We start from the raw sequence: 13506 nt of genomic DNA on the forward strand, positions 1-13506 counted from the left end.
TCTGGGTCATCTTTGATACAGGGGTTAAGAAAAAAGATATGCAAGTAAAATCAAGAAATAACTATGAGGCCAACATTTATTTAAAGAATTCCTAAGAATGGACTTAGGCTCTCTAAGGTGCCTGGAAGTCTTAATGACATAAAATATATGTATCTTGGGATTAAAACTAAACCAAACTCTACATCTGGATCACTACTTGGTATCAAAGGAAGCTAGCTGAATGGATTTTGAATTGAATTTGTGTTGTTCCAAGGAAGAGGTATTTTTTTTTTACCCCCCTCCCCATGCTAAAGAATTGCATCCTTCTCATTGGTTGACAGTTCTTTGCCTCATTTCTGTTTGCCTCAGATAATTGCTTGAGTTGTTGGTACTTTTCAGATATCTTGCTCAGCCCTCAAATACCAGTTGCCCTCCACTTGTTTCCTTTCATCTAATTCTACTATCTTACCATCTGTATAGTTTCACTAACCTCTTCTTTACATGTAACAAATGATACATGAGCTATATTATCTGTGGGTTAAGTATCTCCCAGAAGGTTCAAGGCAACTGACTTATGAGTACAACTGGAAATTTCATAGCAAGATAACATGAGGTCTGTGAGTGAGAAAAAAATTCAAGAGGGATATGGATTTATAGCCTGTTTGGACAGTAGGTTTCTGGTTATGAATTTTTCAAACTGTAAAAAGTAAGTCTAGAAACTTCCTTCACATTGTGGAATATGTATAGGAGCAAAACTAGCTATAAAAGGGTTCTTTTAGGCTGGGGTGGGAAGGGGGAAAAATGTGTGTATAGTGGATTTTGGGGGGAGCAAGATTGAAGATGGTGAGAACTTTTAAGAGATTATTTGGAAAATGACTTCCCTGTTGATCAATTCTTAGGGATGTTTTCGTTGAGGAAAAAGCCCAGACAGTGAAATCTGTTAAATTTGTAAATTCAAAGAGCAGCTGTGAAGGGGAAAGAGGGTTCCCAAGAGTCAGAATGCAGGCTGAGGAATGTGGAGAAAAAGTGACGTTTTCATCTGCCTTAGGAAATCAGGAAGGGTAAAATATTAGCAGGTATAGGTGGTGTTTGGACAGTCAGGCTGTGTTTAGCTCCTCTGGGCTCTTATAGTTAGGAAAATTTCCTATATTTTCCCCTGGCATCTCCTTTTCTACCTTGTCCCTTTACCACTTAGCTCTGCGGTTTTGACCCCTGGAACCTGTAGTACTTCAAAGCACAGTGGACATGCCCACAATGGTGTGCTTGTCTTAGGGGGCCAGTCTTCACCTATGTGCAGATTTTTCCATTAGTGATTCACAAATACCCATTTAGCACGTGTATTTGTATACTGTTCACAATATGATATGAAACGGGACCAGGCTATGTTGGCACCATCAGATGATAGTCTTTAAATATTTGTTTATACTTATTTAATTGGGATCAAGGAGACACATGATTTTCTATTCATGAACACTGTATATCTCGTTCTCTTCAAACTAGGGGACTTACACAAATGTAATAAAACAGCATTTAAATGTATTGAAATTAACTTTCATTTCACAGTTTTGTGATTCTCATAACTAGATAGTATTATTTTGAGAAAACATTCAACTTAACTTGGAAACACTTACCAAGTTCTTTTTAACATATGTTTAAATCTTTTATTCCCTAACTTCTGTGATGTTAAAACATTATCTGTTTTACAGAAACATTTATTCCTTATTTAGCTTTCTTTTATAATTTTTAAGAAGAGACATCTTTTTTGGAGATACACTTAATAATTTAAAAGTTAGGTAATAAAATAAATTATTTTTTTCTAGTAAATGGGAGCAGTCATAAATAATTTGTTTTCAGAATTTCAGCTGTGACAGCTTGTGTGGTAGTCATAATTCCAAGATGGCTTCTTTGACCTCTAACTTCCTGGGGTTATCCTGGTGATTTTATTACTTTATAGGGTGAAAGAGATTTTGCAGATGTAATTAAAGGTATTAATCAGTAGACTGTAGAATCAGGAGATTATCAGTGTGGGCCCATCTAGCGTATTACCATTTAATAAGAGTTTTCTCCAGCTGGTAGCAGAAAAGAAAGTCAAAATTGGAAGCAGAAGAAGGATTTGACATGTCACTGTTGACTTTGAAGTTAGAAGAGGTCACATGCAAGGATCAGAGATCAATCTTCAGTTGCTGAGAGAGACCCTCAGCTGATAGTTAGCAAGGAAACAGAGACCTCAGTCCTATAACCATAAAGCACTGAATTCTACTAACAACATGAATGGACCTATAAGTGGATTCTTCCCTAGAACCCCACCTTGACTTCAGCTTTGTGAGACCTTATGTGGAAAAACCAATCAAGGGGCACCTGGGTGGCCCAGTTGGTTAAGTGTCTGCCTTCAGCTCAAGTCATGAACTCAGAATCCTGGGATTGAGCCCGGTATTGGGCTCCCTCCTCAGCATGGGGCCTGCTTCTCCCTCTCCCTGCCCATGTGCTCTCTCTCATTATCTCTGTCTCTCTCAAATAAATAATAAATAAAATCTTAAATTAAAGATCCTGAATTGCCAAGAAAATGTTGAAAAAGAAAAACAAAACTGAGGGCATCATGTTGCCTGATTTCAAGCTATATTACAAAGCTGGGATCACCAAGACAGCATGGTATTGGCGCAAAAACAGACACATAGACCAGTGGAACAGAATAGAGAGCCCAGATATGGACCCTCAACTTTACGGTCAAATAAGCTTCGACAAAGCAGGAAAAAAATATCCAAGGGTGGGGGAAAAAAACCTGTCTCTTCAAATGGTGCTGGGAAAATTGGACAGCTATATATAGAACAATGAAACTTGACTGTTCTCTTACACCTTACACAAAGATAAACTCAAAATGGATGAAAGACCTCAATGTGAGACAGGAATCCATCAAAATCCTAGAGGAGAGCATAGGCAATGCCCTCTTTGATATCAGCCACAGCAGTTTCTTTCAAGACACATCTCCAAAGGCAAGGGATACAATAGTGAAAATGAACTTTGGGACTTCATCAAGATAAAGAACTTCTCTACAACAAAGGAAACAGTCAGCAAAACAAAGAGACAACCCATGGAATGGGAGGATATATTGGCAAATGATACTATGGAAAAAGGGCTGTTATCAAGATCTATAAAGAATTTTCCAAACTCAACACTCAAAAAAACTATTAACCAGCCAAAAAATGGAAAGAAGACATGAACAGACACTTCTCAAAAGAAGACAAATGAATGGCTAACAGACACATGAAAAAATGTTCATCATCATTAGCCATCAGGGAAATTCAAATCAAAACCACATTGTGACAACATCTTACAACAGTTAGAATGGCAAAATTGATAAGGCAAGAAACAACAAATGTTGGAGAGGTTGTGGATAAAGGGGAAGCCTCTTACACTATTGGTGGAGATGCAAGTTGGTGCAGCCACTTTGGAAAACTGTGAAAGTTCCTCAAAAAATTAAAATAGAGCTACCCTATGACCTAGCAAATGCACTACTGAGTGTTTACCCCAAGATACAGATGTAGTGAAAAGAAGGGCTATATGCACCCCAATGTTCATAGCAGCAATGGCCACAGTCACCAAACTGTGGAAAGATCCAAGATGCCCTTCAACAGATGAATGGATAAAGAAGATGTGGGCCATATAAACAATGGAATATTGCTCAGCCATCAGAAAGGATGAATACCCAACTTTTGTATCAGCATGGATGGGACTGGAGGAGATAATGCTGAATGAAATAAGTCAAGCAGAGAAAGTCAATTATCATGATTTCACTTATTTATGGAACATAAGGAGTAACATGGAGAGGATAATAGGAGAAGGAAAGGAAAAATGAAAGAGGGGAAATCAGAGAGGGAGATGAACCATGAAAGACTATGGACCCTGGGAAACAAGCTGAGGATTTTAGAGGGGGGGGGTATGGGTTAGCTTGGTGTTGGATATTAAGGAGGGCACGTACTGCATGGAGCACTGGGTGTTATATGCAAACAGTGAATCATGAAGCACTACATCAAAAACTAATGATGTACTGTATGGTGATTAACATAACATAATAAAAAATAAATAAAAATAAAACAACTCTAAGCCAAAAATTAAGTGAATAAATAAATAGAGTGAATCTCAAAAAAAAAAATCTTAAAAAAGAAATCTATTTAAAAAAAAAAAGAACCAATCAAGACTTCTCACCTACACAATTATGAGATAATAGAGGGGTGATAAATTTAATCTGATAAATATTTGTTATGCAGCAGTAGAAAACTAATATAGCTTGTTTTTGGAGTTTAGGTGCAGCCTATAGTTGTAGCATGCAATTTGCAAATGGCATGAGAAAAGTTTGGAGGAGGTTGCATTTATTTTTAATTTTTAAAATTTCCACTTGAGGCTTCTGCCAACTTTGTTGGGACCAGTACAGTGACAGTCTGTTGACTACAAAAATCATTACCTGCTTTTCGTCTTTGCTAACAGGACCCCCATTTTTTTTTTTTTTCCCTTAGAGATCCTTTGACTTCACTGAAGGTAGGCCTAACCAAGGGTCTACGGGTAAGCAGGCTTATAATCTAATTCTGGCCAATGTAATTTAAGTAGAAGACTTTGGAGGGCTTTGGGGAGGATTTTACTTCTTGATATAAGAGGCAGAAGCTGAGAAGTGCTCTGCCTGACACTGCTATTGGTTGCCTGCTGTTGAATGTGCTATGCTGATATGCTGCAGTTAGGGCAAAAGGGTCACAGAGATGCTGATTCAGGGCCTTGGCACCTTTGAAGCAATGCCAGTACTCACTAATATCTAGATTTCTTATGTGAGAAAAATATTTTGTATTTGTTTAAGCTGTAGCTTTTATGATTTTCAATAAAAATCTTTTATAACTAATACAGAATTTGGGTCATGAAAGTGGAATGCTGCAAGTAACACCCTTTAAGAGATAGGTCGGAGTGGGCATTGAGGACCCAGCTGTCTTAAGCTGGAAACTTTCAACATGGCAATACATTTAAGTAACCAGTTTCCCGGTATGTCTTAGAATGCAGACCACATGTTGACAGAGGTTGTAGTGGCATGGGAAATGGAAGGAAAAATTCAGGATGTTTATGTGTATATGTGGATTGGCTTTTTTTAGTGGCTGTTAACAAAGAAGCCCTGTTTGGAGAGGCAAACTTAAGTTAGATAGCTCATCTCTGAGCAGAAAGGAAGAGTTTTGCTAAGAAAGGTACTCATTGTGACCTCCATTCTAAATGACCAGAGCTTTGTAGTTTATACTCTTACAGGGTCGGAGAAGCTTTCTTAGCTGTCATTGGTACCTCAAGTTAAAACAAGTGGAAACTGAAAAAAAAAAAAAATCAAACAAAATAAAAAAGCAAGTGGAGACGGGAGAGTGGCACCCTTAAGACTGACAAAACTGGAGCTTCTTACCACAAAGACCTGATTATGTGTGTGAAATGCCAAAGGATTTGGGAGAGCACAGGATCTAGCAGCAGGAAGATAAAAATTCTTAGCCTTAAAGACTATGTCTAGACAAAATCTTTAACTGTGGTTTCTAGTGCAGGGAATTGACCAGAAGCAAGTAGACTGAATCTATCAAGTTTTTGAAAGGAACTTTATTGTTAAAGTTATTGTAAGCGCCATCATCAACTGCATATAATTGAGACTCGAAGGCAGTCCCTGTGTGTCTGAGCTTGTGGTAACATGCAGGGGCTGCCAAAATTAGAGAACTTTCTCTTGAATGCCACAGGTATGGGCATTGAAAATATGATTAAAGAATATCACTAGAGGGGAGAACCAGAGGCTATGGAAGTAAAAGTAGAGAAGTTTTCACAAATAGAACTGGGAACTGTCACATTGACTAACCAGGGAAATTTCTCCATTGAGAGGACAGGCATTTTCCACTATTCTTTTCCAATAGAATGAAGTTTATGCTAGTTTTAACTATTAGTCTTTTCCCACCACTGTGTATTAGATGTGTTTGAGGCAGATAACTTGTTCTTTAGAGAAAATTTCCAGGCTATGAGAATATCTATCTGTACCAAAAGAAGTGGATAGCATGTCATAGTTTTAGGGCCATTTTGAAAAGGCAGTTTATACTACAGGATTATGATATTGTGAAAGGAGTGTTATCAACCAGTTGGAATGCGCCTCAGTCTGGTGCTAGGTGGTAAAAATCTGGCTCACCTAATGTACCTTCTTAGAAAGAGCCCCATCTGTGTCTACATAGTTTAATTAGTTGTCCTCAGTAATGCTTAAACAGGTTCTTTGGCCTCTTTTTATGTAGCTATAAGAACTAAAATTCTTTTCTCTAATGAATCAGGTATCTTTTATCAAACTGTGAATTATATGTAACAAATTGAAAACAGAGTAAGGTATGGCCATAATCTGGTCTTGTATTTCCTACTAATCCTTCTAAATTCAGGGATTCACTCATTTATTCTTTTGTTCATTTATTCATTCATTCATCAAATAATTTTAAAGAACCGAATATGACCCAGAACTTACTCTAGGCCAGGGGATACTAAAGTAAATAAGAGTCTCTGTTGAGGCTTATATTCTACTTGGGGAAATTGGTAATCAACAAATAGTTATTTGATGCACTAAGTGATGCTAATTGTTAAGAAAATAAAGCAAAGAAAGATGATAAAAAGTGATGGGAGCTGGAGGACCATGCTATTTTGTGTCATCAGGAAAGTCTGCTCTGTGAAGGCAATATTTTGGCAGAGTCCTGAAGAAAGTAAGAAGAGTCATGGTGACATTTAGGGAAAGAACATTTTAGACAGAACAAATAGCCAGTGTGAGAGTCCTGTGGCAGGAATGTGTTGAGTGTGATCCAGGAATAACAAATGGCTATAGTGGCATGAATGGAGAAAAGGATGGAAATGTTGAAGATGAGTCCAAGAGTAGTAGGACCTGTCATGCAAAACTTGCCAGGCCAATTATAAGGGCCTTGTATTTAGCTCTAGGATTTAAGAGTATATCCAAGATTTGTGGGGTTTGAAATTTCACCGCCCTGTGGGCCTGCCATACATAAAAGAATATAACATTAGGTACAAACCTAAATACTGATTTGGAATGGAAATAAAAGTCATAAGAAATGATCAGTTTTAAAGCAGTGACAAATACCAGTGTAGGGGATCAGATTATGCTATCTCTAAATATGCTACTTTGGCATGATTATTTTGAGCTGAAAACAGTGAGGAATAGCAGAAGCAAAAAAAATCTCTTTGCCTTCCCAGCTCTCATAACCAGGAAAGGGAAATCATACCAGGAAGGGTAAAACCCTTAATCACTAGAGACTAGTATCAGTCAAAAGATAGAAACCTACCTAATAAATGTCAGGACAACCCTTCTCTTTCCCCCATTCCCACAGTTTGCTATTCCTAACTGCCAAAATCCTTTTTCCTTTATCTTGTCATTTCTCTACAAATTTATTATTCTTTGTTAAGATGCTGTATAAAACCCAGGTTCTAGCCACCCTTTTGTGTTACTCATTACCGAGTTAAGAATTACCTCCACTGGCATTTTTCAAAGAGCTGGAACAAAGAATCCTAAAATTTGTATGGAACCAGAAGAGACCCTGAATTGTTAAGGAAATGTTGAAAAAGAAAAACAAAACTGGGGGCATCACATTGCCTGATTTCAAGCTTTACTACTAAAGCCATGATCACCAAGACGGCATGGTACTGGCACAAAAACAGACACATAGATCGGTGGAACAGAATAGAGAGCCCAGATACGGACCCTCAACTCTATGGTCAAATAATCTTTGACAAAGCAGGAAAAAGTATACGGTGGAAAAAAGATGGTCTCTTCAACAAATGGTGCTGGGAAAATTGGACAGCTATGTGTAGAAGAAGAAACTTGACCATTCTCTTACACCATACACAAAGATAAACTCAAATGGATAAAAGACCTCAGCGTGAGGCAGGAATCTATCAAAATCCTGAGGAGAACATAGGCAGTAACCTCTTCGACATTGGCCATAGCAACTTCTTTCAAGATATGTCTCCAAAGGCAAAGGAAACAAAAGCGAAAGTGAACTTTTAGGATTTCATCAAGATCAAAAGCTTCTGAACAGCAAACGAAACAGTCAACAAAACAAAGAGGCAGCCCACGGAATGGGAGAAGATACTCACAAATGACAGTACAGACAAAGAGCTGATATCCAAAATCTATAAAGAACTCCTCAAACACAACACACATAAAACAGATAATGATGTCAAAAAATGGTCAGAAGACACAAACAGACACTTCTCCAAAGAAGACATACAAATGGCTAACAGACACATGAAAAAATGTTCACCATCATTAGCCATCAGGGAGATTCAAATCAAAACCACATTGAGATACCACCTTACACGAATTAGAATGGTCAAAATCAACAAGACAGTAAACAACAAGTGTTGGAGAGGATGTGGAGAAAGGGGAACGCTCTTACATTGTTGGTGGGAATGCAAGTTGTTACAGCCACTTTGAAAACAGTGTGGAGATTCCTCAAGAAATTAAAAATAGAGCTACCCTATGATCCTGCAATTGCACTACTGGGTATTTACCCCAAAGATACAGATGTAGTGAAAAGAAGGACCATCTGTACCCCAATGTTCATAGCAGCAGTGGCCACAGTCACCAAACTGTGGAAGGAACCAAGATGCCCTTCAATGGATGAATGGATAAAGAAGATATGGTCCATATATACTATGGAGTATTATTCCTCCATCAGTAAGGATGAACACCCAACTTTTGTATCAACATGGATGGGACTGGAGGAGATTATGCTGAGTAAAATAAGTCAAGCAGATAGAGTCAATTATCATATGGTTTCACTTACTTGTGGACCATAAGGAATAACATGGAAGACATTGGGAGACGGAAAAGTGACTTGGGGAAAATCGGAGGGGGAGACAAAACATGAGAGACTGTGGACTCTGAGAAACAAACAGGGTTTTTGCGGTGGGGTATGGTGAGCCTGGTGGTAGGTACTATGGAGGACATGTATTGCATGGAGCACTGGGTGTGGTGCATAAACAATGTATTTTGGAACACTGAAAAAATACAGTAAAATTTTAAAAAAAGAATTGTGTCATCATTTCTGGCTAAAATCTCTTTGGCGCTTAACACATTATTTTGTAATATCATGTTCTATAGGGAGAATAGGAAGAAAATACAGCTTTCCTTTAGTTTGGTCAAAATTTGTTTATTTATTATTCACAATGTAGAAAAATTCCCTCTGATTTCACAACTCATTATTGGTAATGCTGTGTACATTTTTAGAATTGTTGTCATATTTGGGAAAGCTTTTCTAATTTTTTTCTTACATGAACTACAAGATTTATAAGAAGTTTCCACAGACTAGCTTCTGGCTCCATACGTTTCAAACCCCTTTTCTTCTCCATTAGACATGTATTACTGTTATGATGAAGACCTCTAGCTCTAAACTTTAATGTCATGGTGTATGCTGGCACAGATAGTAGTAGTCTTGGAAGCCACTTCTATACCAGCAAACACTATACAGTGAAATAAATTATGAACCACAATAATACTGACTCAAACTAAATGCTTCTATAGGGGTGCCTGGGTGCTCAGATTGTTAAGTGTCCAGCTCTTGATTTCAGCTCAGGTCATGATCTCAGGGTTGTGAGATTGAGCCCCATGTATGGACTCCCTGCTCAGTGGGAGTCTGCTGCTTCTCTTCCTCTCCGCCTGCCCCTCCCCCTGCTTGCACATGCTCTCTGTCTCTCTCCCCTCTGAAATAAATTACATAAATAAATAAATAAATACTTCTCTAACTCAACCTCTCCTTCACTAGATTCCTGTGTATTTGGCTATTCTAGCACCACTTGACTCGAAGAGAGTTGTGACAGAGGGGAAATTCAGAAGAGATAGTTGTGGTCATTTTTATAAATTAAACAGAAACAAAAACTTGCAGATACATTGCAGGGCCTCAGAAGGGCTAAGTGCAAGTGCGGGCCCTGAATCAGCTTTATTAGCTTCATGGAAAATCTTCCTCTGGTAAAATGGGAAGAGCTGGAGAGTTTGAAGCAAAGCCGTAATGTGATATAAGTGCCCTTGTAAAAGGACCATTTGTCTGGAGAGTAGGCTGTAGGGGAGCAGGCCTGGAAGCAGGGAGGTCTCTGCAGAGGCTGAAGTTCAGGCTGCAGAGGACAAGTAAGAAAGCAGACATAACTCATTCTGTGAGTTCCGAGAATGCTGACTGCTACCTGCTAAGCTGTGGATGTTTTTCCTGAGAATTCATGCCTGTTCATGTCAGACTGGTTTCCTTTCGCAGTTACTGCTTATTCAGTGATTATTAAGAGTTCTCTTAACATTTTCGGATGTTCCACATCTTTAAAGTTCAAATTTCATCAACAGAGTTTTTATTACTGTAACTGTTTATGTTCCTATTTGCTACTGCATAGATGCCTGCAGTGCTGGCTGAGTGATCTTTCTTTTTTTTTCTTTTTCTTTTTTTTTTTTAAATTTCATTTATTTATTTGACAGAGAGAGAGAGATCACAAGTAGGCAGAGAGGCATGCAGAGAGAGAGGAAGGGAAGCAGGCTCCCCGCCGAGCAGAGAACCCGATGCGGGGCCCAATCCCAGGACCCCGGGACCATGACCTGAGCCGAAGGCAGAGGCATCAACTCCCTGAGCCACCCCTGAGTGATCTTTCTTTACCGATACAATTTCAATTCCTTCTATCAGTGCAATCTGTATGTGGGCTGAGAAGTACCCAGAAGGACTCTTTAGTATTATTTAGAAACCTTACAACCTGACACTTTGTCACTTTATATTATCAAATATTCCTTTTCCTGATGAACTTTCTGATTAACGTCTTCAAGGCCTTTGGTGTTTAATCATTTTATCTAATTTATTTGGGAGTTAATTTTTGTGGTGTCTTGCTTTAGAGTGGGGTTTAGTGAACCTATAAATATATTGGCCTTTGCAGGTCATATGGTCTCTGTCCGAACTCCTCAGCAATGCTGTTGTAGCACTAAAGTAGCCATTGACAGTGATGCAAAGAAATGGATGTGGCTGTGTTCCAATATAATTTCACTTGCGTAAACAGGCCAGGGGCCAGATTTGGTCTACTTGATGCAGTTTGCTGGCCCTTGCTTTGGAGTTTTCCTCTAGCTGTTTCATCTTACGTGTCCCAAATCTTAAACTCATTTAACCTCTATGAGCCTAGTGTTTCTTTCTTTAGGATAAGAACCCTGATAGTGTCTCTATCTTTAAAATAAGGTCCTGTCTGCCACATAGCATTGTCATAATGGTAAAATGAGATATTGTTTGTAGAAATCTGTTATAAATTTTAAAGTAGCACACATCTGTATATTCTTTCTCTTCCCTACCACCCTGCAACACATTTTCTTACTGTCCCCTCCACCGAAAGCACATAATGTAAACACTCAATTACAAAGGAAAATTATGGCTTGCTAGTTTATCTTTATTCCTGGGACTTATGTCAAATACTGGCTCCCTAAAATGTCACCAAAACTACCTTTGATGGCACAAAGCTGAGTTTGTTCTTACCATGGCAAGGGAAAACATAACCTTGATAGTCTTTTTTAATTAATTATTTTTATTAACATGCAATGTATTATTTGCCCCAGGGGTATAGGTCTGTGAATTTTCAGGCTTACACACTTCACAGCACTCACCATATCACATACTCTCCCCAATGTCCATAACCGAATCACCCTCTCCCTACCTCTCCTCCCCAAAGCAACCCTCAGTTTGTTTTGTGAGATTAAGAGTCTCTTATGGTTTGTCTCCCTCCCGATCCCATCTTGTTTCATTTTTTTCCTTCCCTAGCCTTGATAGTCTTAATAGAGCCTCAGAAGAAGGAGGACAAAGTCAGGATATTTATTGAGATTTTTGAAGACCTACCTAGATGAAGATGGGTTAGGAGTGGATAAAGATCATGAGATTATAGTCTAGGATTGGTGGACATTAATAAGGTAAGGCTTTTGAAGAGGGAGTTCAAGAGTCTTAGATACTATAATTCTTAGTATAAATTATAGTCTTGGATACTATAATTTAATACTTTCTATTGAAGAATTAATTGGTCTTTCAGGAAGGAAGTTACTAGAGTAAAGAGTAACCTTATTTGTAACTTTTATTTTGGGGGGCAAGTTTCATGGAATAATAAATTTATACTGATAAATGTTTTAGAATATTAAAGTCATATTAATACAGTCAGTATGCTGTGTATGTATAGATGATTTTGGTTCTCACTTAAACATATTGGTGGTATTTGGTGAGGAGAAGAGGGAAAAGTAGATAGGATAGCAAGATTTACTTAGAAAAGTGCAGAGAATAATGAATAGAAGGCAACAGATACTGAAAAGAGAGGAAAAGGTAGCAAGACTACAAAGGTCTTCTCAAGCACAGTTTAAAGAAAACTTTGAAAGAGAAGAGAAAATTTTGGGGATGTAAATTTCATTGCAAAATGTCAATAATTGGAAAAAACTGACAAATATACATTGCTTTCAATTAATTGTTCTGGCTGGACAGGTTTATTTTTGTATGTGAATCTGTCAAGACTGGAAAATGTGTTTTAGAGAGGATACTTTTTTATTTAAAAAAAAGTATATATATATATATGTATATGTATATATATGCGCGCCTGGGTGGCTCATTTGGTTAAGTGTCAGATCAGGATACACGCTCAGTATGGAGTCTGCTTAAGATTCTCTCCCTCTCCCTCTCTGGTCCTCCCCTGTTTGCACACTCACTCTATCTCCAAAATAAATGAATAAATCTTTAAAAATATTAAATCTATAGTATTCGTGATACAAAATTTTGAAAATACACAATTAGAAGAATAACTCTTAATAAGAAAGTAAAATGCCAATGAAATGGATATGTAAGAAAGTCAAGAGAGGGGCGCCTGGGTGGCTCAGTGGGTTAAGCCTCTGCCTTCGGCTTGGGTCATGATCTCAGGGTTCTGAGATCGAGCCCTGCATCGGGCTCTCTGCTCAGTAGATAGCCTGCTTCCCCCTCTCTCTCTGCCTGCCTCTCTGCCCACTTGTGATCTCTGTCAAATAAATAAAATCTTCAAAAAAAAAAAAAGAGAGAGAAGAGAAAGTCAAGAGAAAGAGGAAAGGTGACATTCACAAAAAATAAAGAATTTATTTGGGGGAAAAGAGTAGAGTAGAGATATGGGAGAGTAATAGAAGAGAAAGGAGAAGAATAAAGACCATGTTGGGAGGCTATTGGATGATTTGTGGGAAGTGGTTAAAGGTTTCTAGGAAGAAGCATATCTATCTTAAATTTTAATTTTTTTCCATTGCTGTGATATTGTAGAGAATTTAGGCCAACAACAAAATAGAGGGCTTGTCCCCAGGGCTGCCTCCCATCTGATATCAACTGTAAGTTTGGAGGATCCCAAAAACTAGCCTCAGGTTTGGTAATTCATGAGAAAGCCTCAGAATTCACTGAAAGTTATTATATTTATGGATGGCTTATTACAGATTAAAATCAATCAAGGGAGAAAACTTGTATGGCAGAGTCCAGAAGTACCACATAAAAA

This window comes from Neovison vison, chromosome 13 (assembly GCF_020171115.1).
Source record: "Neovison vison isolate M4711 chromosome 13, ASM_NN_V1, whole genome shotgun sequence".
In the NCBI taxonomy this organism is placed as follows: domain Eukaryota; kingdom Metazoa; phylum Chordata; class Mammalia; order Carnivora; family Mustelidae; genus Neogale; species Neogale vison.